The sequence below is a fragment of the Bubalus bubalis genome, chromosome 9 (genome assembly GCF_019923935.1).
Source record: "Bubalus bubalis isolate 160015118507 breed Murrah chromosome 9, NDDB_SH_1, whole genome shotgun sequence".
NCBI lineage: Eukaryota > Metazoa > Chordata > Mammalia > Artiodactyla > Bovidae > Bubalus > Bubalus bubalis.
The window spans coordinates 38932427-38956743 of record NC_059165.1 but is presented as its reverse complement, the minus strand read 5'-3'; positions in this window follow the sequence as shown (position 1 = coordinate 38956743).

The following is a 24317-nucleotide window of genomic DNA, read 5'->3' as shown; positions in this document are numbered from 1 at the left end:
AAGCATGTTTAAAATATGTTTAAGATCCTGAACAACCCCACTGCCCCACTACCACTAGGCAACCATACGGTATCAGTGTGATGGTGTCCTGGGCTGCGGACATAGATGGTGGGGGCAAGAGCAACCAGGTCCGAGGCTCAGGGTGGAGGTGATGGGGGAGGTGAGAAGGGGCCAGACTCTGAGCATGTTTGGGAGTTAGAGCGGATAGGATCTGCTGATAGACCAGATGTGGGGTGTGAAAGAGGGGAATGAAGATGAAACCAAGGCTTTAGTTATGAGTATCTGAAGGTGGAACTTGTCATTTCCTGAGACCTTAATCCTATCACCCAGGATATTTTTAATGTCTCGCCCTCTCCTACCCTGGCCTCTCTGCCTCCTGCAAGCTCCATGATTCAATCAGAGTCCTGAGTGAGACTGCCCAGACGGCAATCTTTTTTTTTTTTATTAATTAATTAAAAAAATTTTAATTGGAGGGTAATTGCTTTACAATGTTGTATTGGTTTCTGCTGTATAACCATCTGAATCAGCTATAAATATACATACATATATCCCCTCCCTGTTGAGCCTCCTTCCCACTCCTCCCGCATCCCACCCTCTAAGTCATCACAGGGCATGGAGCTAAGCTCCCTGTGCTGTATAGCAGCTTCCCACCAGCTCTTTATTTTACACATGATAGTGTATATGTCAGTGCTACCATCCTGACCTTGCTTCTTTCTAGTTGATGATCTGAGGCAAGCTACTTAACCCCAGATTCCTCATTCGTAGAATGGGATAATAAGGAATACCTCCTTTATATAGTTATATGAAGATCAATTCATGCCTGGCATGTAGATGGTACTAAGTGTGAACCAAAATTAGGATATAATCGTGAAGTTGTAATCACCTGAATGCAGTTTTGCATCCTGCTGCTTCTAAGCCCCAGATTATCTCGAGTATTTTTATGAACTATCTTAAAAATATCTTTCAAAAATATTTTCAAGGGCTTCTTTGGTGGCCTAGTGTTTAAGATTTTGAGCTTTCACTGCCGTGGCTTGGGTTCAATCCATTGTTGGGGAACTAAGATTCTGCAAGCTGCCCAGCACAGCCAAAAATAAAATAGTAACAATATTTTTCAGTGGCTGCATGATATTCTAGCATATTGCCAAAGCATTTATTTAATTAGTCTTTTATTTTTGGATAATTTAAAACACAACAAAGAGTAGTGGTAACACACTGTAGGGGTTTTTTTTTTTTTTTTCTTGTGTGTGTGTGTGTGTGTGTGTGTGTGTATACAATATAAACAAAATCCTAAAGACATACTGTCTTTATGCTTCTCCAATTCTATCCTGAGGATTCACTCCTAGAAGTGAGATTGCTGTGATAAAGAGTATGACAGTTTTACCCCTTCTAAAATAGATTATAAATGGGCCTCTAGCAACGTTCTACCAAAACACATCTCTGTCAATACAATCTTAGAAAGTACCTACTTCCCTGGACCCACTAAGACTAAATTATCATTAAAAAAATTATTTTTAAAGAGAAAGTATGTTAAAATTTTCTCCAAACTGATTATGAAATTGAATATACTGTTTCAGTTCACATTTCTTTGCTCTCCAGTGAGACTGGAGTTTTAAAATGTGATTATTTGTGTTTCTTCTGCAAACTGCCCTTTATTCATCTTTGTGTTGGCATATTAGAGTTTTGCTAAAGGAAGTGCTAGTTATATATTAAAACTAGCAAGACTGTTAAATTTGTGGCAAGTGTTTTTCCTGCTGTCTTAAATTTTATGTTAGATTTTTATGATACATATAGTCAAACCTATCTTCCCTTCCTGAGAGTATGTGCTTCCAACCGCACCTGGGAAGCCAGAGTGCAGGCCCTTCTTGCCCTAACTTGACGTGCACCTGCAGGCATGTGACATCTGTCAGATCACAGAGTCTCTGCCTGGCAGTGGGGGGCAGATCTGATTAGACCTCGGAGCTTCCTTCCAACTCTGGCATTCTCTGATTCTAGTTCTAGAACTGGAAATTTGCCTCTGAGCCCACATTTCAAGAAGCCGTCATTGCCAATTACAATACTCTCTGTCTTACCCCAGGCTGCTATGACAAATTACCATAGCCTGGGTGACTTAGACAACAGACATTTACTTCTCACAGTTTTGGAGTCTGGAAGTCCAGGTTCTGGATGCCAGCATGGTCCGATTCTTGAGGAGAAGCCTATTTCTAGTTACAGATGGCCTCTTTGTTGCTGTAGAGAAAGAGGCAGAGAGAGAAAGCTCTGGTTCCCCTATAAGGGCACCAATCCCATCATAGGGGCTCCACCTCTCTGACATTATTCAAATCCCATTACTTTCCAAAGGCCCTACCTACAAACACCATCACATTGGGGAGTAGAAATTCAATGTATGAATTGCGGGTGGGGGATACAAACATTCACTCCCATTTGCGACCCCTTCATGGTCTGATCTTTTATTTGTTTATTTAAGGCTGTATTGGGTCTTAGTTGAGGCATGCGGGCTCTTTCGTTGTGGTGATGGGCTCAGTAGTTGCAGTGTGAGGACTTAGTTGCCCTGTGGCATGTGGTATCTTTGTTCCCCAACCAGGGGTTGAACCCACATCCCCTGCATTGCAAAGAGGATTCTTAACCACTGAACTGCCAGGAAGTCCCTTCATGGTGCGGTCTTTAGTGGCATTGCTATCAACAGGGACCTTCCTAAAGGGAAGCTCTGAACACCCTGCTCAAGGTTTGTTACAAAACTCCAAGCAAGCCTTTGATCTCCTTTCCTGTTCTCCCAGGCTATCAACCTCTGCTCTCTGTCAAAATGAATATTTGTGGTTCCCCAAATATTTCTGCTCATACTACTACCTTTGCCTTTACAGTGCTCCCACACTGTAAATTTTACGTGGAAAAATATTACCTAACTTTTAACTCCAGCTATGCACCGCCTTCTCGTAAAGGCTTTAGTAATTGCTTCCCAGTCCAGAGAATTTTCTCTTTGAACGACAGTGTCTTTCACAGGCCACTTGCATTATGGCTATTGATATTTGTGCCTTACTTCCTGAACAGAAGTTTGAGGCAATATGAGAAGCCACTGTTTGTGGTGAGTGCAAACTGGCTGTCTATATGATATTTTCAGAACTGGGAAATTTCACGTCAAGTCCCAGTTCCCATCTTCTGTTGGAAAATCAGAAGATCCGGACTACATTCCTTTAAGGCAAGGGTCGGTAGACTACAGCCCATCACCCATCATCTGTTTTTGTAAAGGATGTTGTTTTATTGGAACACAGCCACACCTATTTGCTTACAAATGCTCAGTGGCTACTTTCTTGCTACAAAGCAGAGGTGAGTAGCTGCCACAGAGATTATGCGGCTCCCTAAACCTATTTACTACCAGGCCCTTTGCATAAAAGGTTCACTGACCCCTGCTATTAGACACCAGCTGTGGGCCACCACCGGAGCTTCCTCTAAATGGAGCACGTGCCCTCCAGTTTGTGGCAGATCTTCCCCAGTTATTCTTATATCAAACCAGGCCAACTCCAAGTATTTATCTTGCTCTCCAAGGCCTTTGAGTCATTTGCATTTTTTATTCTTATTCATTCTCTAAATCACACCCTAATACCACATGAAAGCCGTTATGCCATAGAAGCAAGACAATCTCTAAAAAGTACCTAAAACTCTTATACTGCCAAAACTAAATGTGATGACCAAGTCTAATGATCTTTCTCAGTAACTGTAGCTGCTGATGAGGGAAGTTCTTGTAGTTCTCAGCTTTGGGGCCTAAAGTCAGAGTGCTTGGGTTGATAATTCCAGCTGTACCATGGCTGCAACCGCAAGTAAGCAAGACTGAGTCTTAATTTTCTCATTGAAAAATGAGGATAACAGCAATACATACGCTTGGATTGATGAAGGGATTACATTCCTTCAACTAGTATTTATTGATACCTGCTATCTGCCAGGCACCATGCTGGGCTCTTGGAAAAGAGCAGTGAGCAGAAAGAACAGCCTTCTCTCACTAAAAGTTTACACTGTAGTGGGGAGACAGGCAGGCAGCAGACACCTGAGCCTATAGTAAAGGCTTTCAGCCTCACTTTGAGTTTAGATAGACCTGTGCTGACTTGCCTCTGGTGGCAGGTGTTAGTTGCTTAATCGTGTCCGACTCTTTGCAACCCTCTGGACGGTAGCCCACCAGGCTCCTCTGTCCATGGGATTCTCTAGGCAAGAATACTGAAGTGGATTGCCATCCCTTTCATCCAGGGAATCTTCCCAACTCGGGGATCAAACCCAGGTCTCCTACATTGCGTGCAGATTCTTTACCATCTGAGCTATCAGGGAAGCCCAGAGCCTTTTCCAATACAGCCTTGCAGCTGAAACTAGCTTGGCCCAAAGGCAAGCAGAGCCTAGAACAGGGAATTAAAGCCTCAGAGGCAGCCTTCAGTGAAAGAGCCATCAGAGCCAGCAGTTGAAGACGTAGCCCCTATATATAGCAGGACAACCCTGTGAGGTGTTCTCTGTGCTTAAAATGGGGCTAATAATAGTATCCAACACAGAGGGATTTTGTGAACATTAAGCGAGTAAACTTATCGTGGAGGGGGTTAGGACAATGCCTAGCATCCAGAAAGCCCTATTTGAACTTTCCACTCTTTTCTTTCTTTCCTTCTTTTTGGCCACCCTGCTTGTGGGACCTTAGTTTCTGACCAGGGATCGAATTCCGGGGTAGTGAGGCTGTAAACATACACTGACCCTGCATTTTCACTACTGCTTTTTGGCCACATCTTCCAAATAAGCCATCTGCACCCAAATCCTACTCTCAGTCTCTGTCTTGGGGGGAATGCAGAGTAGAACAGACACAAACAAAGCAAACAGTGTAGCGAGGCTCCTCAGAGAACTGAAATTGGCATGAGTGAAATTAGTGAGCAAAGGGACATTGGGGATGTGGAAGAGGCCTCATTTGAGTTCTCAGGGACGAGAAGAATCTAGCCGTGCACAGACTAGGAAGAACAATCACCTGGGCAGAGGAAACAGCTGGGCAAAGACCCAACTCAGGAATGTGCTTGGCATGTTAAGGAAGGGAAAGGTCAGTGACTCTGGGACGTAGTGGGTGAGGAAATGAGGTAGAGAGGAAGACCAGATGGTGAGGGATGTAGTAATCCAGGAATAATGATCTGGGACTTCATTCTAAATGCCATGGGTGAGCAGTCAGAGGTAGATTTTAAGCAGAGGAGTAACACAGATTGATGTGCAGTTTTGAAGTATCACCCTGGCTGCTGCGTGCGAGTGGGTTAGAAACGGGAGTGAAAATAGGACTCCCAGTGGGCAATGACGGTGTCTTGGACCAGTGTTATCACAACAGAGGTAGAGAGAAGGAGATTTGGGATATGTTTGATAAAGAATGGAAAGCACAGGGGAATTCCCTGGCTGTCTAGTGGTTAGGACTCTGTGCTTTCACTGCCCAGGGCCTGGGTTCGGTCCCTGGTCAGGAAACTAAGATCCCACAGGCAGATTGTCCCCCTGCCCCCAGCCAAAAAAAAAGGAAAGAAAAGAATGAAAAACACAAATAGGGCCTCCTGTATGCTAGGCATTCTTCTAATCCCCTCCATAATTTAACTCATTTAATGCTCACAAAATCCCTCTGTGTTGTATACTATTATTAGCCCCATTTTACCATTGGGAAAATGGAGGTGCAGAGAGATTAATTTGCCTAAAGTCACCCAGAGCAGAGATTTGAACCAACTTCATCTGACTCCATAGTCTAGGCTCTGACTGTGGCAGTACCCTCTTATCCGTGGAGAATACATTTCAGGATCCTCAGCGGTGGCCTGAAATCTCGAATAGAGCCAAATCTTATATATATATACCATGTTTTTTCCTATACATACATACAACTCCAGTATTCTTTTTAAAAAGTATCTATATATTTGGCCTCACTGAGTGGGTCTTAGTTGCAGCCTGCAGGATCTTCAATTTTTGTTGAAGAATGTGGAATCTTTTCATTGTGGCATGCAGAATCTAGTTCCCTGATCAGGGATTGAATCCAGGCACCCTGCATTGGAAGCAGAGTCTTAGCCACTGGACCACCAGGGAAGTCTCCACTCCTGTATTCTCACCTGGAGAATTCCATAGACAGAGAAGCCTGATGGGCTACAGTCCATGGGGTCGAAAAGAGTTGGAGGTGACTGAGCAACTAAATACACACACACTTTTTTTTCCTACACATACATACCTATGACAAAGTTTAATTTATAAGTTAGGCACAATGAGAGATTAACAATTACTGATAAAATAGAACAATCATAGCAATATACTGGAATAAAAGTTATATGAATCTAGTCTCTCAAAATTTAATGCCTTGTACAAATGTAATGCATTTTCCTTCTTAACAAAACACTTATCAACACTGTGGTTTTAACTTTTGCAGTTTGAGGTGCAACAGCAAAAGTAGCACAAATGTTTTTTTCTTAGTCACAAGTTGATAGAAAATTCATTCTTACTGCAGATCTTAGCAACCTCAGTGTATTTTTTTTTCTCGTATTAAGTCAAGAACTTTCACCTTTCCATTTAAAGGAAGCACTTCCAGTTCCTCCTTGGCAGATGTGAATCACCAGCGTCGTGGACGGCCCTTGCACTTTGGAGCCATGTGAGTAAAATGAGGTGACTTGGACACAGGCACCATGATTCCGTGATAGTCCATCTGATGACAGAGACTAGAGTGCTAAGGGATGATTCTGGGAGCAGGAGGGCGGTGGCTTTCATCACACAACTCAGGGCGGCAAGCAATTTAAAACTTATGAATTGCTTATTTCTGGAATTTTCCTTTTAATATTTTCAGACCGAGAGTAACTGAAACTGCAGAAAGTGAGCCCTTCCCTTGGATAAAGGGGGGACTTACATTGCCCTGCCTCATGGGAGGGTGACGTGCTGGGGAATCTGATGGGAAGGGTGCAGCTGGGAGTCAGTGGGAGGCTCAGAGTCCCAGGTGTTCCTTTAGGATAGGCTTCCCTAGGCCTCCAGGCCCCTGCATTGGTGCAGTGGACCACCGCCTTCTCTGTGCTCCAGGCAAGACCCTGCCCCTCCGGCTCCCCAACATTCACAGCTTCACCACCACATGATCCACCTCTTCAGCCCAGGTCTCCCAGGCCTCCCGTCCCTTCCCCAGGCTCTCATCCCCATGCTCACCACCCTCCCTTGTTCTAACCTGTCCCTAAAGTCCACCGTTTTCCCTCTAACCCCAGGCCAATCCCGGGCAAAGCCCCCCACATCCTCAAAATCCTCTCTATGTCCCCTTTAGCTTCTATTGTCATTCCCGGGCTGCACATTTAAGTCACCTCCAGGACTCAAAAGCACACTAAAGTCCAGGCTCCTCACCAGACTAATTAAATGAAAATGCCAGATGGTGGGGTCCAGGCACTGACAGAGACACAGAGTGCCCCCATGTTGATCATTTGTGGCTCAGGTGGAGAACCACCGACACTGGTTCTCCAGGGAGCTCAGCTTCTCAGCCCTCTCTGCAGGTGGAGGTTGTGGCGCTCCTGTCTCTCTTCTTATGGACCTGGAGGTGGGGGGCTCTCCCTGCTCCCCCTTGTCTCTGCCGGACCTTCCTCCATTGTCGTTCCTGTAAAACCTTCTGGCTTGGAACCACTTGTCATCAGAGTGCAGCTCCTGTCACCTTTCCTTATGGCAGTCACCTCCTGACCACTAGGCCATGACTTCTTTGTTTGAGGATTTTAATGCCTGTCTGGCTCACTGTCACTCTCTGTAACCAACTTCTATTTTAATTTTTGTATTTTTAATATCCAAGCAGATAGATGTACCTTCCAAGATTCTGGCCTCTTATTCCTTGACTTCCCATCTTCCAATCACCCCATCTCCCTTACCATGGTCTCACCCCATCCATAAGCTCAGTTTATTAGTTTTCTCCTTCTAGAACCCAGACCCCAATAATCCTTGAAGTCCTGAATCCTAATACCTCTCTACTGTCTCACCTTGTCCAGATTCAGTTCCAAGGTCAATCAGTTGAGTCACTCTGGTGGCACTAATGGTAAAGAACCCACCTGCCAATGCAGGAGCCATAAGAGACGTGGGTTCAATCCCTGGCTTGGAGAGATCCTCTGGAGAAGGGCATGGCAACCATTCCAGTGTTCTTGCCTGGAGAATCCCATGGACAGAGGAGACTGGCAGGCTACAGTCCATGGGGTCACAAACAGACATGACTGAGCGACTGAGCGTGCATGCACCAAAGATTTCAGCCTGATGATACTGGTGGCTTTCTCTTAGATTTATGCTTCATCTTACAAATTGTCACTGACTTGCTTTCAGTGATGCATTAATGCTGACCCAGAAAGTACCTTTTCATCTGTTACCCATATTTGCCAAGAGGCAAGCTGTGGTTGACTAATTGGAAACACACAAGCAAATGGATTGACTTTATCAATGTGTTCTGCTCACCCAAGGCCATGGCCCATTTCCCATCAAACTTCAATATTATTCAAAGATTTGGCTAAGAAAAACATATTGTTTCTGTGTTCATACAATGTTAATGAGTAGAATGTCAGTCACATATATTTTAAAGATTAAAACATGTCAGCAAAATTCAGGAGCTGGGCCATGGAGCAAAAAATCAACAGATGGGAATTGTGGTGGGAGGCTCCATCTGCCGAGGTCCTGCTAGTTGAGGATTTGAAAGAACGCTGTGTGTCAGCACTGTGATAGAGGGAACGGCCTGACCTGCCTGAGCCAGCATCAGATGCAATGACCTTTGTTGTTGCTATTTAGTTGCCAAGTCGAGGCTGAGTCTTTGTGACCCCACCGACTGTAGCCCGCTGGGCTCCTCTGCCAGCTACTAAATGGGGGATCTCGGGGTAGAACCAAGCGTTGTGGGTTCAAGTCTCTGGTTTTACGCTTCTAACTGCAGGAGTCTTCATTATTATCTGAAATGGATGACTCCAGATTGCCTCAATTCTGTCATTCACTTTTTGACATTTCTAATATTGAGAGTATGTCTTAAAATTAACCATTTGAAGGAATACTGTTTGTTTTTAAATGAAAAAAGAGTAAAACAGAAAGCAATTCTGTTTCTTAGTGTTGAGTTATAGTGAAGCAGAGAGGCCCCTGATGCAGTACATAAGGCTTTTGGGAGGATTAAGTCAGCAGAAATGAGTTGTTGTAGGTAAAGCATTTAAGGGAGTGCCTGGACCTGGGGACCGGGGAGGAAGGGATGCTGTAGCCCTCTGTGTCGCCCTTCCCAGGCCCGAATGCTGCTAAGATTTCCGTGGCATCCTATCTACGCTGCGACCTGGCAGAGCAAGGTGGAAAAAGGAGAAGGAAAACATCTGCAGGGTTACTTCTTAACTATAATTTGTCGTAACGAGGTTCAGGGGCTTGGATTTCTGTGATGCTGTTTCCTACGCCCCTTCCTTTATTTTTTTGATCACCTTGAATCCTATTTCAGAACCCTGTCAGATCTCGCCCACACATTCAGCACCTCCACAGGGGGACCTGCAGCCTGCATTTACTTCCGGTTTACCTGTGCATCATTTATGCAAAACCATTGTTCAAACGCTCCAGGGACTCTCCAGGTTCAGTTCAGTCACTCAGTCATGTCTGATTCTTTGCTACCCCATGGACTGCATCATGCCAGGCTTCCCTGTCCATCACCAACTCCCGGCGCTTGCTGAAACTCATGTGCATTGAGTCAGTGATGCCATCCAACCATCTCATCCTCCATTGTCCCCTCCGCCTCCTGCCTTCAATCTTTCCCAGCATTAGGGTCTTTTCCAGTGAGTCAGTTCTTTGCATCAGATGGCCAAAGTATTGGAGTTTTAGCTTCAGCATCAGTTCTTCCAATGAATATACAGGACTGATTTCCTTTAGGATTGACTGGTTTGATCTCCTTGCAGTCCAAGGGACTCTCAAGTGTCTTCTCCAACACCACAGTTCAAAAGCATCAATTCTTTGGTGCTCAGCTTTCTATGTAGTCCAACTCTTACATCCATAAATGACTACTGGAAGACCTATAGCTTTGACTAGATGGACCTTTGTTGGCAAAGTAACATCTCTGTTTTTTAATATACTGTCTAGGTTGGTCACAGGTGATTTTCCCAAGGAACAAGCATCTTTTAATTTCATGGCTGCAGTCTCTCTGTCTGCATGCTAAACCTATGTGAGGTCAAAGGCCCTTAATGATCTCCTGCCATTGATTCTCTAGCCAAGGTGGCCAGTTGGCCGAACACAGGTGTGCGCTGCCAGCTCAAGCCTTTGCCTGTCATTCCTTCTGCCTGAAATGCTCCCCTCCCCCATAGCACCCTCAGATAGTTGCAACTCATCCTTGAAGAGTGAGATGGCTAATGCTCAAGTGCCACCTTTGCAGTAACACCTTGGGTTTCCCTGGTAGTTTAGCTGGTAAAGAATCTGACTGCAATGCAGGAAACCCCACTTTAATTCTGGGGTCGGGAAGATCCCCTGGAGAAGGAATAGGCTACCCACTCCAGTATTCTTGCCTGGAAAATCCCCCTGGACCAAGGACCCTGGTGAGGTACAGTCCATGGGGTTGCAGAGAGTCAGACAGAGCTGAATGACTAAGCACAGCATAGTTCACCTTTTCCGTTGTTCAATTCCTTACCTGCCTCTAACAAGCTCCCTATGTCCTCTCCTATTTTATTCTCTCTCCATAGTAATTAAGAACACGCAACATATTATACTTTTACCTGGTTTATCGCCTCTGTTTATTAGAGTACAAGTTTCATGAAGGCAGGAATCTTCCTGTGTTGTGTTTGCTGCTTTATCACCACTGTCCAGAACAGAGCTGCACATATGAGTACTCAGTAAGAACTAGTCTTTAGGTGTCCCAGGTGGCTCAGTGGTAAAGAATCTGCCTGTCCATGCAGGAGGCACAGGTTCCATCCCTGGTCTGGGAAGATCCCACATGCCGCAGAGCAACTAAGCCCATACGCTACAACTACTAAGCCAGTTCTCTAGAGCCTGGGAGGCATACCTACTGAGCCCACTTGCCCTAGGGCCTGTAGTTCACAATAAGAGAAGCTACTGCAGTGAGAAGCCAGCACGCTGCAACTAAAGAGTAGCCCCTGCTCTCTGCAAGTAGAGAAAATCCCACATGGCAATGAAGGCCCAGCACAGTCAAAAATCAATCAATCAATCAAATTATTTAAAAAGAAAATAGCTAGTCTTTATATGTTTCACATATCCCTTCTTTAAATTGGAACTAAAAGAGGAGGCAAGAGGACTGGGCGCAACCTGCAAAAGAATGACATAATCCTTGAGGATACAACATAAATTGGTTAGACCGAACTAGGTCCAAGATGGGGGAAGATTCAGCTTCCAGGAGATCCTGAACCTCATTACGTGCTCATTGTAATATAGTCATGCATGCTAAGTCAATTCAGTCATGTCTGATTCTTTGTGACCCTATGGACTGTAGCCAGCTAGCCTCTGTCCATGGGATTCTTCATGCAAAAATACTGAAGTGGGTTGCCATGTCCTCTTCCAGGGGATCTTCTTGACCCAGGGATCGAACTCAAATCTCTTACTTTTCCTGCCTTGGCAGGATAGTTCTTTGCCACTAGCACCACTTTGGAAGCCATTATATTACATTTGCATAAGCTAAATGATACCCATAAGCGCCAGGACAGTTCCAAGGCTGACCATAAAAGGACCAAAAGTGGGTGATGGCCCAATTGCTGCAGATTTCCACCCCTTCTTCCAAAATAGTGGGATAATCCTCCCACTATTTAGCCTATGAAACTACCCAACCCATAAAAACTAGCCACCCCCGTATTTCAGGGTATGTCACCTTCTGAGATGGCCTCCACTTTGTCTGTGGAATGTGTTTCTCCCAGAGCCCTTCTTGCTTTTTGAGACAGACTGCTTGTTGTCTGTGGAATGTGTATCTCTCTAAATAAATCCACTTCTTACCTATTACTTTTTCTCTCACTGAATTCTTTTTATGGCCTTCCCACATGTGAGATCTTAGTTCCCTGACCAGGGATCAAACACCTGTTCCTGCAGTCCTGCCGTGGAAACACAGAGGTCTAACCACTGGACCGCCAGGGAATTTCCCTAAATCTATGATCAATTTTGAGTTACTTTGTGTAATAAAGTGTGAGATTAGGTTGAGATTTTTTTGTTTGTTTGTCTTGTTTTTCCTAGGGATGTCTAATTCGGAGCCTACATTTTAACAGATCTTTGGGAACATCAAGGTCTGAGAAATTTCTGGGAGGGATTGGTAGGATTTAGATGGTGATGTGATGGTAAATGTTTCACAGCCAGATCTTGGTGGGGGAGGGATAGTTTCCGTGGTATAAATATAACACTTCTAGCTGATTGCTGGCAAATAATAGGATGCCCCTGAGCACAGAGTTATGAAGAGATTCGTAGGAGTACACTGTTATGTAATACACTCACACTTACAATAGATGCCCATGACCTCAGAAGTATAGAGAATAATAAAAGGTGGTAGGAAGTGATGCGTTTTGAGTATTTATCAACTTTATTTTAAATATAACTTATTCAATTTTAAGTGTATGTCAAAAACTTTGGGGGTGCTAAGAGTTTGCCGTACTTGCCAACTAATACATTGTCAGTTTCACGGAAGCTGACGGAAGACGTGAGACTCCTGGGTCAGAGACAATGGACTTCATTATTTACCGCAACTGCAGTAACTAAAGTGTCAGCATTGTCTTATACTGCGTCCCTGAGCCCCAGTTCCCAGATAGTGATGCAAAATGGGCCAGCTGGCACTTGCACGTGCAGTGAGTTGTACATAGGAGAGGAATCCTGAGCTTAGGGACCCAAACCTTTTATAATGCTAAGTAATCATCTTTTATAATGCTCAGAGCCAGACATCATTTTTATTATTCTGGACGATAAGCAAACCTGCCCTTTTTTTTTTTTTAAGGGAAACACGATACAAACAAGCTTGAAAAGATAATCCTGAACAAAGACTGTTAGTGCTCCCTCTCACAGGACCAACTGAAATGAGAGAAACTCTTAAAGAATTGGCTTCAAACAGCTTATATAATTTAATTTTTAATAATGGCTGTGTTTAACAACCAGCCCACAAAGTTCCTGAAAATGGAACAACAGGCCCTCAGAAGCCAGTACAAATTGGCTCCAGTATTCCAATGTATTTTGAGGGGAAAAAAAAGGAAAGACAAAAAGGAGAGACTCCTTCTGGGTTGATTTCACAAGCTGGGAGCCCAGGAGGCCTCATCCTCAGAGAAGCTGTTTTAGTGGTTTGTTTTCCAGAATGTTTGATTTTTATTTTTGGTTGGGTCTCCTGGCATATGGGATCTTAGTTCCTTGACTATGGATCAAACTTGTGCCCACTACAGTGAAAGCTCAGAGTCTTAACAACTGGGCCGATAGGGAAGTCCCAGAATGGTTAGTATTATAATGGAAATTCTACTAAGGGTTATTAAAGTAAAAATAGCAACTATTCTTTGTTGCCTGTGAGTACAGTTTATTCATTTGGTGGGCTTTTTATCTCATTTAATCTGTACAATGATACATGAACAAAGGACTATTACTATCCTCATTAATAAATGAGAAAACCAAGACTCCTAAGAGGTCAAGGAAAAAAGCTGAGCTGCGATTGAGCTTGTCAGGCAAACTCTAACATTGAACAGTTGAGAACTCATAGTCTGAAAAGCAACTTTTCCATTCACGTCAACTGGCATTATGGGGACCCTGCCTGCCTTTTCTCTGCCCCTCTCAGAAGCAGAGCTGTGTGGTGTCATACTGGCAAGGGCCAAGGGTGCAGATTTCTGGTCTCTGTTCCCCAGTGAGGTCCATTGTGACCTTGGGCAGATTGTTCATCTCTGTACCTCTATTTTGTCATCTGTCCAATGGGCTGATGATACTGTTCTGTCAGTCTTGCAGAGTTATCCTGAAAATCAAACGTGCATCGACATCATCTGTGGTTGTAGTTTAAGCTGCATGACCTTGCATCAGCCATAAAATCTCTGCAACAACCGCCCCCCGAAGTTTCGTATTTGCCTTATGGGGACAGGGCATATGCAGTCTCCATAAAGCTGTCAGATTCTGAGTCTCTAAGTGAGATAATAGCTCCAGAAGGTTCTGGAAAAGGCAGAAAGCAGCCCCTAGATGTGAGGTATTGTTTTTTGCTCTCTGCTGCCCCATCTCTTTCTAACTTCTTGCGGTTGTGCAGTCATGAGTCAGAGAGGATCAAGTAAGCATTTGTGACTTGAGTCTTTGGACTGCAGGAATGATGGTGGTTCAGGGCGGGGGGGGGTGGGGTGCTGGTTTCCCTGGGGGCAGATAAAGACTTATCCCAGGTATCAGAGAGGAGGTGTCTGGGAGGAGCAGGAGCCTTGGGTAGAGCCTGCTTCTGTGCCTCTCAACTCAGAGTCTGTTCAGAGCTCTGTCTGGGCCCCACCTGGGTTCCAGACCTGGAGTTGCCAAGTGACTGGCTGGGGGAAGGCATTCCAAGCCCAGGGGCCAGCAAGTATCAAGGCCTGGAAGGGAATGAACTGGGCAGGTTCAAGTGGCAGCAGACCAAGTGGCTGGAGAGGGAAAAAGGAGAGGGTCAAATACCCATATCCTGCTTCAAGCAGCAGAACATCCAAGAAGCCAAGCAGGCCCAAGGGGGCAGGTAAGAGCTATTCCCACTACATTCTAATGCTCCAGAGGCTCTCAGAGGAGTCCATCAGTCTCTGGTAACAGGGCCCACCTGAGATCAGCTGACCATTTCTCTTTCTCCTCTCCACTTGTCTGCAGGCTGGGTCTGGGCCAAAGGTGAGTGGCTGGCAGGCCTTAGAGATGCAGCCTGGAGGACTTGGCTTTCTCTGCTCACCCATTAAAGCCAAACTGATGTCACCAAAGTCCCTCAGCTTTCATTTGTCAGTTCCTGAAACCTAGTCACTTTGGGAGAAGCTTCTGACAGCAGAACTGGTGAAATCACAGCCAATCTGAGCAGGAAGGGAATTCACAATAGACTCACCTATCCACAAAAATTCCCAAAGTCCTGGCTGCACTCCGAGCTAATTACATCCTAACTTCTTCAGGGGAGGATTTGAATATGTACACCCCACTCAGGTGATTCCATTGTGCAACCTTGATTGAGGACCAGGGCTGTGGCTCCTAGGAGCTGTCGGTGGTTCGGAAGTCAGATGAAATTTGATTTGAGCTCCAGCTCTGCAACTTCACCAACTGAATGAGCTCAAGCAACTATCTGAGCCTCTGTGAACCTTGTTCCCTCATCTGTGAAAAGTGCATCATAGTAATACAAATACCTTACATGTTGTTTTCAAGGCCAAAGATATTCATGCATGATAAACACACGGCACAGAGGGCTCATTCCTAATAAAACACAATCAGTTCAGTTCAGTCACTCATTCGTGTCTGATTCTTTGCGACCCCATGGACTGCAGCATGCCAGGCTTCCCTGTCCATCACCAACTCCCAGAGCTTACTCAAACTCATGTCCATCGACTCGGCAATGCCATCCATCCATCTCATCCTCTGTTGTCCCCTTCTCCTCCTGCCTTCATTCTCTCCCAGCATCAGGGGCTTTTCAAATGAGTCAGCTCTTCACATCAGGTGGACAAAGTATTGAAGTTTCAGCTTCAGCATCAGTCCTTCCAATGAATATTCAGGGATGATTTCCTTTAGGGTGGACTGGTTGGATCTCCTTGAAGCACAAGGGACTCTCAAGAGCCTTCTCCAACACCACAATTCAAAAGCATCAATTCTTCAGTGCTCAGCTTTCTTTATAGTCCAACTCTCACATCCACATGACTACTGGAAAAACCATAGCTTTGACTAGACGGACCTTTGTTGGCAAAGTAATGTCTCTGCTTTTTAATATGCTGTCTAGGTTGGTCATAGCTTTCCTTCCAAGGAGTAAGCGTCTTTTAATTGCATGGCTGCAGTCACCATCTGCAGTGATTTTGGAGCCCAAAATAATAAAGTCAGCCACTGTTTCCAGTGTTTCCCCATCTATTTGCCATGAAGTGATTGGCCCAGATGCCATGATCTTAGTTTTCTGAATGTTGAGTTTTAAGCCTATTTTTTCACTCTCCACTTTCACTTTCATCAAGAGGCTCTTTAGTTCTTCTTCACTTTCTGCCATAAGGGTGGTGTCATCTGCGTATCTGAGTTATTGATATTTCTTCTGGCAATCTTGATTCCAGCTTGTGCTTTATCCAGCCCGGCATTTTGTGTGATGTACTCTGCATATAAGTTAATAAGCAGGGTGACATTATGCAGCCTTGACATACTCCTTTCCCGATTTGGAACCAGTCTGTTGTTCCATGTCCAGTTCTAACTGTTGCTTCTTCACCTGAATACACATTTCTCAGGAGGCAGGTAAGGTGGTCTCGTATTCCCATATCTTTAAGAATTTTCCACAGTTTGCTGAGATCCACACAGTCAAAGGCTTTGGCATGTCAATAAAGCAGAAGTAGATGTTTTATGGAACTCTCTTGCTTTTTCGATGATCCAGCGGATGTTGGCAATTTGATCTCTGGTTCCTCTGCCTTTTCTAAATCCAGCTTGAACATCTGGAAGTTCATGGTTGACATACTGTTGAAGCCTGGCTTAGAGAATTTTAAGCATTACTTTACTGGCATGTGAGATGAGTGCAATTGTGCAGTAGTTTGAGCATTTTTTCGCATTTCCTTTCTTTGGGATTGGAATGAAAAGTGACCTTTTCCAGTCCTGTGGCCACTGCTGAGTTTTCCAAATTTGCTGGCATATTGAGTGCAGCACTTTCACAGTATCATCTTTTAGGATTTGAAATAGCTCAACTGGAATTCCACCACCTCCACTAGCTTTGTTCATAATGATGCTTCCTAAGGACCCTTGTAGAACTGGACATGGAACAACAGGCTGGTTCCAAATAGGAAAAGGAGTACATCAAGGCTGTATATTGTCACCCTGCTTATTTAACTTATATGCAGAGTACACCATGAGAAACACTGGACTGGAAGAAACGCAAGCTGGAATCAAGATTGTCGGGAGAAATATCAATAACCTCAGATATGCAGATGACACCACCCTTATGGCAGAAAGTGAAGAGGAACTAAAAAGCCTCTTGATGAAAGTGAAAGTGGAGAGTGAAAAAGTTGGCTTAAAGCTCAACATTCAGAAAACGAAGATCATGGCATCTGGTCCCATCACTTCATGGGAAATAGATGGGGAAACAGTGGAAACAGTGTCAGACTTTGTTTTTCTGGGCTCCAAAATCACTGCAGATGGTGACTGCAGCCATGAAATTAAAAGACGCTTACTCCTTGGAAGGAAAGTTATGACCAACCTAGATAGCATATTCAAAAGCAGAGACATTACTTTGCCAACAAAGGTCCGTCTAGTCAAGGCTATGATTTTTCCTGTAGTCATGTATGGATGTGAGAGTTGGACTGTGACGAAGGCTGAGTGCCGAAGAATTGATGCTTTTGAACTGTGGTGTTGGAGAAGACTCTTGAGAGTCCCTTGGACTGCAAGGAGATCCAACCAGTCCATTCTGAAGGAGATCAGCCCTGAGATTTCTTTGGAAGGAATGATGCTAAAGCTGAAACTCCAGTACTTTGGCCACCTCATGCGAAGAGTTGACTCATTGGAAAAGACTCTGATGCTGGGAGGGATTGGGGGCAAGAGGAGAAGGGGACGCCAGAGGATGAGATGGCTGGATGGCATCACTGACTCAATGGACGTGAGTCTGAGTGAACTCTGGGAGTTGGTGATGGACAGGGAGGCCTGGCGTGCTGCAATTCATGGGGTTGCAAAGAGTCAGACACGACTGAGCGACTGATCTGATCTGATCTGATCTGAAGGACCCTTGACTTCGAATTCCAGAATGTCTGGCTCTAGGTGAGTGGTCACAACATCGTGGTTATCTGGGTCATGAAGATCTTTCTTGTATAATTCTTCTGTGTATTCTTGCCATCTCTTAATATCGTCTGCTTCTGTTAGGTCCATACCATTTCTGTCCTTTATTGTGCCCATTTTTGCATGACATGTTCCCTTGGTATCTCTAATTTTCTTCAAGAGATCTCTAGTCTTTCCCATTCTATTGTTTTCCTCTTTCTTTGCATTGATCACAGAGGAAGGCTTTCTTATCTTTCCTTGCTATTCTTTGGAACTCTGCATTCAAATGGGCATATCTGTCCTTTTCTCCTTTGCCTTTAGCTTCTCTTCTTTTCTCAGCTATTTGTAAGGCCTCCTCAGACAACCATTTTGCCTTTTTGCATTTTTTTTTCTTGGGGATGGTCTTGATCACTGTCTTCCTGTACAATGTCACGAACCTCCGTCCATGGTTCTTCAGGCAGTCTGTCTTGATAGACTAGATCTAATCCCTTGATAGACTAGATCTAATCCCTTGAATCTATTTGTCACTTACACTGTATAATCATAAGGGATTTGAATTTGTAAGGTCTAGTAGTTTGAATGGTCTAGTGGTTTTCCTTACTTTCTTCAATTTAAGTCTGAATTTTGCAATAAGGAGTTTATGATCTGAGCCACAGTCAGCCCTTGGTCTTGTTTTTGCTGAATGTATAGAGCTTCTTTATTTTCAACTGCAAAGAATATAATCAATCTGATTTCAGTATTGACCATCTGGTGATGTCCACATGTAGACTCTTCTCTTGTGTTGTTGGAAGAGGGTGTTTGCTATGACTAGTGCGTTCTCTTGGTGAAACTCTGTTAGCCTTTGCTGTGCTTTCATTTTGTACTCCAAGGCCAAATTTGCCTGTTACTCCAGGTATCTCTTGACTTCCTACTTTTGCATTCCAGTCCCCTATAATGAAAAGGACATATTTTGAGGGTGTTAGTTCTAGAAGGTCTTGTAGATCTTCATAAAACTGTTCAACCTCAGCTTCTTCAGCATTACTGGTTGGGGCATAGACATGGATTATTGTGATATTGATTGGTTTGCCTTGGAAACCAACAGAGATCATTCTGTCATTTTTGAAATTGCATCGAAGTACTGCATTTTGGACTTTTTTGTTGACTATGAGGGCTATTCCATTTCTTCTGAGGGATTCTTGCCCACAGCAGTAGATATAATGGTAATCTGAATTAAATTCACCCATTCCAGTCCATTTTAGTTCACTGATTCCTAAAGTGTCAAGGTTCACTCTTGCCATCTCCTGTTTGACCGCTTCCAATTTACCTTGATTCATGGACCTAACATTCCAGGTTCCTATACAACAAAACCCAATTCATGTGTTTATTGTTATTACTTTTCCAAGGTTAAGCATTCCATTGCAAAGCTCCTCTTTAGGTTAAATTGCAATGGCTACAAGAGTGATCTTCTCAAAATCCAAGTTTGCTTATGTGACTCATCCACTTAAAATCATTCTGTTGTTTTCCTTTATTCTCAGAGTCAAGGCAGAAGTCTTGAATTTGACCTAACAGCCTTCAAGCTCTGAGCTCGGCCCCCTCACCTTATTCTTTTGCAGTGTCCCTCCATCCCCTCATCATGACCTGGGGATCATGGTGGTCATCACACTTTGATTCCCCCAAACTGCCCTTCTGGTCCCCCCACAGGGCCTTTGCATATGATGATCTCTCTCCCCTTCTTCCCTCAGATACCTTCCCCACCCTGCTTCAGGATTTCCCTGGTAGCTCAGCTGGTAAAGAATCCACCTACAGTGCAGGAGACCCCGGTTTGATTCCTGGGTTGGGAAATTCCCCTGGAGAAGGAATAGGCTACCCACTTCAGTATTCTTGGCTTCCCTGGTGGCTCAGTTGGTAAAGAATCTGCCTACAATGTGGGAGACCTGGGCTTGATCCCTGGGTTGGGAAGATTCCTTGGAGGAGGGCATGGCAACCCACTCCAGTATTCTTGCCTGGAGAATCCCTCTGGACAGAGGAGCCTAGCAGGCTGCAGTCCATGGGGTCACAAAGAGTTGGACACCACTGAGTGACTTAGCACCCACACACCCTACTTCTCTAATAATTTACCCTGCAGTTTTCAGCTTGTTCGTATCACTCAACCAGTAAAGTTCTCCTACCTTGCCATTCTCATGACACCATCTGGCAGCTCACAGTTTATATTTACTACCCTGGTCATTTGTCCAGTGCTTGTTGCCTGTGCTAGACTCAAGGGTCCAGGAAGACAGAGACCATGTTTGCATTTTGCTTATCCCAGCATCCCCAGTGCCGAACTCAGGGTTTGGTGCTGAGTTGCTGCTGCTGCTGCTGCTGCTAAGTCGCTTCAGTCGTGTCCGACTCTGTGCTACCCCATAGATGGCAGCCCACCAGGCTCTGCCGTCCCTGGGATTCTCCAGGCAAGGACACTGGAGTGGGTTGCCATTTCCTTCTCCAATGCATGAAAGTGAAAAGTGAAAGTGAAGTCACTCAGTCGTGCCCGACTCTTAGCCACCCCATGGACTGCAGCCTACCAGGCTCCTCCATCCATGGGATTTTCCAGGCAAGAGTAGTGGAGTGGGGTGCCATTGCCTTCTCCTTGGTGCTGAGTTGAGGGCTGTTCAAATATCTGTTGAATAAACGAACTAGCCAAAATTGGTCTCATGATAAAGTCCACCAGTTCAAGTTCAGCTACTCACAGCAGTCAGTGCCCTGGACTACAGGACTGCCCTACAGGAGTGAGCAGGTACCCTGGGGACCCCTACTCTTCTCTCCTCTCCATTCCTTACAGAAGGTGGCCCTTCCAGACCTCCGTGTGCTCAGGAGCTTAAGTGTGATTTGTCTGTGCAGTTGTGCCAGGTGAAGGGGCTGCTCAGAAGTGTTTCAGAATTTAATGCCCTCCTTAGCCTTTTACCTCTGAGGCCCTTGTTCTCCATGTAATTAAGCTCATACATTAAATGAGTTTTATAGAACGGGAAGGCCCCATGTGGAATACCAACTTTTCACACCAGGAGGCCACTTGGGGCAATTGTCAGCCTCAGCTTGAAAAATCACTTGGGGTAGAGACGAATGTGTGTTGTAAGTTTACAAGGGCATCAGTGAAGATAAATTCCAAGGATGAAGCTGAACTCTTCTTTTTTGTTTCTTTAAAAAAAATTTTTTTTTCCTTTTTCATCTGTGCTCTGTGGCTTGTGGATCTTAGTTCCCCGAATAGGGATTGAACCCAGGCCGTGGCAGTGAAAGTGCAGAGTCCTAACCACTGACCGGCAGGGAAGTTCCTTCCTTCTTATTTTTCATCAGGGTCAATCTGAGGCGAAATGATAAAGCAGATGAGGAATGTCTTTTTTTTGTTTTTTAAGTGACTTGCCCAGAGCCATTTGGGGTGCTTTCTGAGAAATTCTGTTTAGGCTTTTGTCTCTGAAGCAGGGAGAGGCCTGGAATTTTGCAGAGATTCTTAGGAGCCAGTAAGTAGGAGCCAGTAAGCCACCTGCCCTCCTCATGCCCTTGGCTGCTGCCTGAGGAGCTGGGCCTCTCAGGGGAGGTTAGCTTCCATCTCAACCTCAGAGTGCCATGGCCAGCAGCCACCGGAGCCTGAGGACAGCTGCGGAAGGGACTCTAGGAAAGGAGAAAATAACGAAAAAGGGACACACACAGGTTCCAGCCCCCATTACAGACTAGAATCTGAGTCTTTTGTTTGGTAGTTTTCCCCTCAGCCTGGCCCAGGGATCGGCAAGATGGCTGTATTCCAGAGTTGGCTTGAGGAGCCTGGTTAAGGGGCCAGACTCCCAAGCCCCGCTGAGGAAGCTGGAGGAGGCGTAGCCGTGTCCACACGCTCCTCTGCCCTGGGAGCTTCTGATTCCCCACCTGTCTGAGGGACCACGAGCAAGTCCCCTGGCCTCGCCACACTGAGGCCTTAGGAGGTGTCTGCTGAAAATGAAATCTGTAATCTCTAATAGTTTAGACAGTTCCCTGTGTTGTGGGAAGGAAGCATTTGGGGCCCAACCCGTACCGGGCAGGAGTGCTTCTAAATCTGGGCTGTCTTGATTTCTCTGGTTCCCCTCCCATGGGGTGGGGGCGGGGCACACAGTGTGGCAGGGAAGTCCTGTTGCCTACCAAGGGGCCCGTTCATGGCTAATGTCACTCAAAGTGCAGACTCTAGAGTCACCCATTTGGTTCCAGTCTTAGCTATTGGATTTGATCTTGGTGAGGCAGCAGTGAGAGGAAGCATGAGGTGAGATCTTAATTTCCTACCCAGGAATTAAACCTGGGTAGCCTGGATGAAAAGCAGGAATCCTAGCCACCAGACCAACCACGGATATAGGCTAAAGATCCAGGGAAAAAAAGATCCAGGGGCAAATGCCTCCAGTAAAAAATGCATTTATCATGGAGGCAAAAACTATAAAATGCAAGTATAAAGTTCATTACTAGACACATAGCACAACAACAATTTGTTGTGTGCTATGAGAGCACACAGAGAAATGACTTGTTTAGTTAAGACAGAAGTAAGGTAGAGATGTACACCCAAAGACAAAGGGTGTGAGTGTCCCCCTAGTGAGGGGGAGCGCAGTAAAGCGTGGTTAAGTCATTGATATAGGTCAGTTCTTCCAGGTCTTTATTTACCTTTAGCCAATTATCTGGTTTCTTTTTCCACACCTGCCCTGCCCTGCCCTAGGAAACTCCCCTGAGTGTGCATGCACCCCTCAGCCAAGATGGATCTTGAAGTGAAGGCTTCTGGGAGGAACAAGACTCATGGACTGGTGTTATCCCCTGACTTTTGACCCACAAGGAGAATTTACATATGTGTAGTGTCTTCTTTCAGAGAAGGCAATGGCACCCCACTCCACTACTCTTGCCTGGAAAATCCCATGGATGGAGGAGCCTGGTAGGCTCCAGTCCATGGGGTCGCTAAGAGTCGGACACGACTGAGTGACTTCACTTTCACTTTTCACTTTCATGCTTTGGAGAAGGAAATGGCAACCCACTCCAGTGTTCTTGCCTGGAGAATCCCAGGGACGGCAGAGCCTGGTGGGCTGCCGTCTATGGGGTCGCACAGAGTCAGACACGACTGAAGCGACTTAGCAGCAGCAGCAGCAGCAGTGTCTTCTTTGTCCCCAAAAAAGGTGGTGGTGGGAGAATCGGAGATCCCGTAATCCTTTACTCAAACAGGGTTTTGTCCCTCTTTGTCCTTGTCGTGACTATTACCTTGACTATTGTTATGACTATTACCTTAAGGTGTTTACAAGAGACAAAGACTGGCTGTTTACCTTGTTTCTGTTGTTACTTTCATTTTGGAGGGAAAACAGGAGGCTGATTGTAAAATTGCTTGTCTCAGGAAGTGCCAAGAGTTGTAAGCATCCAGCCTGAAGCCTACTTCTTTGTGGCTCATGAAATGCAAATAGGAGGCCAGTTGTAAATGTCTAACCTGGAGCCCATCTATCTCCTTTGGCTTTGACCCAAGCTTTTGAGGACTCAACTGTCCCCATGTATAAAGTGGGAATGGTGGTCATGATAACTGCTCACAGCGGGGTTGGGAAACTGAGAAAAGACGATACATGTAACACCCAGCATGTGGCTAACGTTCTCTAGTAGTGAGTCTTCTTGTCTTCCAGCTCAGGAAACCTAATAATAGCAACCGACGATTGTCTTCCGAAGAAGCAGAGGGCCAGATGTGAAAGTTCAGCGCTTCAGAGCATGCTGGCTTGATTCATCCAGCTGTTTTATGTTTCAGTAATTTCAGGCTCTTTTCTTAGCTCTGTCTTGGAGACCGAAGCACAAATGTTTAGTGCTAAATGGATTCTGAGACCTCATCTGATCCATCCTTTGCTTCACAGATAGTGATACTGAGGCCATCTGACGTGAAATGACTTGGCTGAAGCCACACAAGGAATGGGAAGACAGAGCTAGGACTGGAACCCAGATTTCTTGTTTCCTGGACAACTGCTGTATTCCTGCACTCTGCCAGCTGCCTCTGTAATTGTGAATGTACGCACGGAGAAGCCTGGTGGGCTACAGTCCATAAGGTCACAAAGAGCCAGACACGACTGAATGACTGAGCACAGCATGCACGCACAATCCCTTTAACTGAAAATGCTAGGAAGATGTGTGGCTCTTGGGTTCTTTTTCTTTTCTCCAGCAGAGGGTCACGGTCGAATAATATCATGGATCAGAATCTCTCTTTCTCCCCACCTCCCACCCCCGCCCTTTTTTTCCCCCTTTGGCTCAGAATCTAGGAACAGCAGAGAGAAGACGCCAGGGATGTCTTCCAACCTCTAAGCGGCGGGACTGGTGAGGTTTGTGTGGTAGACGCTCGCCCCCTAGTGGAAAGAGTGAAGATGACACCCATGGGACTGAAGTAGAGTTTCCGCCTCTAGGGCCTGGCTGCCCAGGGAGTCTGCATGCTTGCATAACTGGGCCTCCCTTACCTTGCCCGAATGCCGGCACTGTCAGACCCCATCTTTACTTAACATTTTGATATTTTGTTCATCAAAACTTTTTTG